Consider the following 4,064-nt stretch of genomic DNA (forward strand, 5'->3'; position numbering starts at 1 on the left):
TACATCATGAATTCAACCGTCAGGAGTTTTTGGGAGATCTTCTGATCAAGTTTCTATAATATGTGTATTAGAAGGGCATATGTTTTAGTTCCGACTCTCAACGACAAATCAACGGAGCAGATGGCAATATCAATGCATTTTCAGGGATGGAAACACATTTAGAAGTATTATGGTCACTTCCAAGTGTGACTGTAAAACTTTTCATCAAACCCAAGCCCATTTAAGTGCGCAAAGTTACTGCAGTTTAACTAAATAATGGATAAGACCTCTCCCTTTTATGTCCGGTTTTTCGATGAAAGCTTAAACTTCAGTTGAAGTTCAGGTAAGTTTACTTTAGACGCATTATTGAATTTTACTTTCATTTTATTCGATGCCACACTCGCACTGGTCCTCTATATCCCCTTTTGTATTGGCGTTAGGTGACACTGATTTGTTGAAAAAAAAAAAAACAGTTTCGGTAATGGCCTTCGTAGTAAGGTATTAATTTTTCTGCTCCTATTTTTTCGAAGTGGGTAAAAATTTTACCCTCTTCTCACCAATGAAAATACATCCCTACCGTTTCAGATAGCGTACATCTTCTGTCTTTGTTTATTTACTTCACCTCGTGATTCCACCATGTGCCTGGCCCAAACAGAGAATTTTTTGAAAAAAGAAAAAAAAAAAAACGGGAGCAAAACTCAATGCAAGAACACACTTTCGCCCTTATTTATGGAATACGAAGTTATTCGCTTTTTGTATCGCTTGACCTTTCTGTTAACCATCTTCTGGTAGGGTATTGGCGATGGTTTCACTATCTGCCTCACAAATGGCGTCTTTGGTTACTGCCCACTTCTTGTAACTTCCCTAAATATCCTATCGAATTAGTAACTTTCGTGATACAAAAATACTTTCTTCCTCTTTTCATAGACAATTTATCGATTTTTTATCAAAAAGTCTTCGATGACTTACCGAAAGTTATCGTTATATTATGAAAAGGATATACATTTGTTTTAGAAAATTAAGATTTGCTATCGGAGTGTTCTCCATTCGTTATCGGTTCGTTATCAAAATGTATCAAATTGCTATCGAAAGTTATAGATTTCTTATCGTAGTATTGCCAGTTTGTTATCGACATGTTATCGATTTGTTAACTACGACTGATCGGGTTGTTATGATACAGATACCTATACAATTTAATATAAAATCGATGACAAACGTGTAACCCTTCTATGACAATCCTATAAAAAAGCGATAAGAAGCCGATGACTCGGCAATAACAAGCCGAATACAAACAGTTAAGTCAACAATAATTATCCGTTATCGATAATAAGCCGATTATAGAACCATATGTGTTGTTATCAATAAGAAGCCGACGAAGCTCTTGTCAAAAATCCCGGATCTATTCGTTTCTGTTAAAGTTGCCGCTGATGTAGGTTAACTCCAACCCCTAGGTGAGTTCTACTTAACTCAAAAAAGTAGTCTCCAAACGTACGTTGCTTACAAATTGAATTTCACTAGTACTTGGTACTAACGCCTTTTTATACCCAGCGTGTTTTGCAATGTTTTGAAGAAAAGTTAACGATATCGGTTAAGGACCACGCCCACTTTTATATAAAAGATTTTTAAAAGGGTCGTAGACGAAAATAATAAGCTATATCTTAGCGTAAAAGAGCTTTGTATCAATAGAATTTTACTTTCTAAATTGAATTATAACATTAAATTGGAAAACACTAAATTTTTTGAAAATGGGTGTGGCACCGCCCTTTTATGACTAAGCAATTTTCTATATTTCGGGAGCCATAACTCGAAGAAAAATTAACATATCGTAATTTATAAATCAATACAAGGCACGATAATCTCCGAAGAGGTTTTAGGCCGTGCTTCTCTTCCAATTTGCGTGTTGCTCCTTTGATTTTTCCTACAAATTGGCGGAACGGGACCTACATGTTTTTACGCAGACTCGGAACGGCATCTGCAAGGTAGATGAGTTTTCACTGAGAAGCTTTTCATGGCAGAAATACACTAGGAGTGTTTGCCAAACTCTTCCGAGGAGGCGATTTTTTCTAATTGAAAAAAAACTTTTTTTCCTCGGTGTGGTAGGCGGAACACGGCGGCCGCGTGTGATTATAATTACACTATGAAGATAAAGCCCTTTTCAGTAGACTCCTTTTGTTGGCAGTTAAACGCCCCTTTTATAGCTTACAACTCAAAATCGGTGCAGTTGTAAATCACGATAGGGGATGACGAAAGTGCTCAAGCGTTTCTTCTTGCGACGCCAAAAGGCAGACCCCTGTTAGTCTCCTTATACTTGCTTGTGACCGGGAACCCCGCCTAAATGTTCGATACGGCTATAATTTCTGCATATAAACACCGCAGTCATCTTGCAGTCTGCAGGTTCAGTTAATTTGGAGCCATAGGTATACCAAAGATTATCGAAAATAAAGATGTTGCAGGGACGAAAAATCGTGTGAAGCAAGCTTCACAAAACTTCTAGTAGGTCACATTCACCACTTACCACAGCAGAATTTGTTAACTACCACTGTCTGTATTTGTTATTTAATAATTATTTGTACACTTTTTATTCAGGTAATGTGTCCAGAATTTTAACTTTTACTCTTTAGAACTCCAATAACTGTATTTCTGTCCTTAAATTATGTTAAAAATTGTGTTAAAGTTTTTGGTGTGGTGAAAGTGACCTACTAGAATTTTGTTACGCTCCGCTGCTTTCCACCGAAGTTTGCGCCTGCAACATCTTTATTTTCGATAATCTTTGGGTATACTTGTCAGTGGGCAATCTATCAACGCCTGCGGTGTTGTTTTTTTAATCTAGGAAACAATAATACTTTCACTTTAACCTTTGCTTCCGTTGAAGCAAGGAGGTGTTCCGTTCATAATCTTATCACCCTCTGCACATCGGTTACCAAGTCATCGTTTCGCTCAAGCTCCTGCTGACTCCTTGTTACATATACCTTTTTTGATGAAAAGCCAACTCGCTTCCCTCTCCAACGCACGTAAGCACTCGCACACCCTCTCTAGCTGCACTCGATCTCAACTCGTACCTGTAGGCAGCGTCCCTTGTTTTGGTTGTAATGCAAACCAATAATTTTTTCTTTGATGGCGGAATAAAGTGCTCTCGGGTTGACTCATGCTTTCAGAGAGGAGTTGCCAAGGAAAGCCAAGTTGCTTTGTTAGTCTGTTGAGATTAGAGCTTTTCAAATGTTAACTTTTCTTGTATTTGTTGTTGTAAGCTTTTAGTTCCGACCGATAGTGATCCAAGACGATGTTGTGACCTCTAATCCTCTGATCTTCTAGTACAACAGGGATATAATACCCGTCCTTCTAAATGTTGTATGTATATTGGAACGATTATTCACCTTTCCTTGTCAAATTTGGTTTGAAGACAAACCGGTTACAGCTTTACGCCATCTTCAGTGTAATTTTTCGTTATTTTATGCATGAAATCCAGAGTTTCATTTTCGTGAAGCTGTCAAAATTCAGATAATTTTTAGCTACAGATATTTATCAGTTTCTATATTTTTTTAGCTTCCAAAAATCCGAAAACGAATATATTTTAACTATTTACCGGAATCCTAGACAAACCTGTTTTTAAATATTTTCATAGATCTCTCATTTCACTTCATTAGTATCGTTTTTGCTGCTGGCCCCAATACCCCTCTCCATCTCTAATACACAAGTTTAGGAATTAGTATATTTTACGTGATACTTTCATAAAATGTTTGCAAAGGTCAGAGTCTAACTTGAGATAAGAGAAGCTGATGTAGGGCATTGTTTGCGATTCGAGCTCCAAAAATTGATTATTGTGCCAATTTAATACACATAATTTGTTGGTTTTACTTATTTTATGATTATGGTGACAATCACTTGATGTTAGTCGAACGAGCTCTAAAATGGGACTCATATATTAACTTCCTCGTACTGCAGCGGTAATTGCAATCAGTGAGGACATTGTCGTTCTTACCGCCTGCACGTTTACTTAGGGTATAGCAGCGCTCTACGTGAGCTCAAGGGGTACTCTCACGGTAATATACTATGGAACCATGCCTCTCATCTGAAACTTTCGCAGG

The sequence above is a fragment of the Eurosta solidaginis genome, chromosome 5 (assembly GCF_040869045.1).
Source record: "Eurosta solidaginis isolate ZX-2024a chromosome 5, ASM4086904v1, whole genome shotgun sequence".
Lineage (NCBI taxonomy): Eukaryota > Metazoa > Arthropoda > Insecta > Diptera > Tephritidae > Eurosta > Eurosta solidaginis.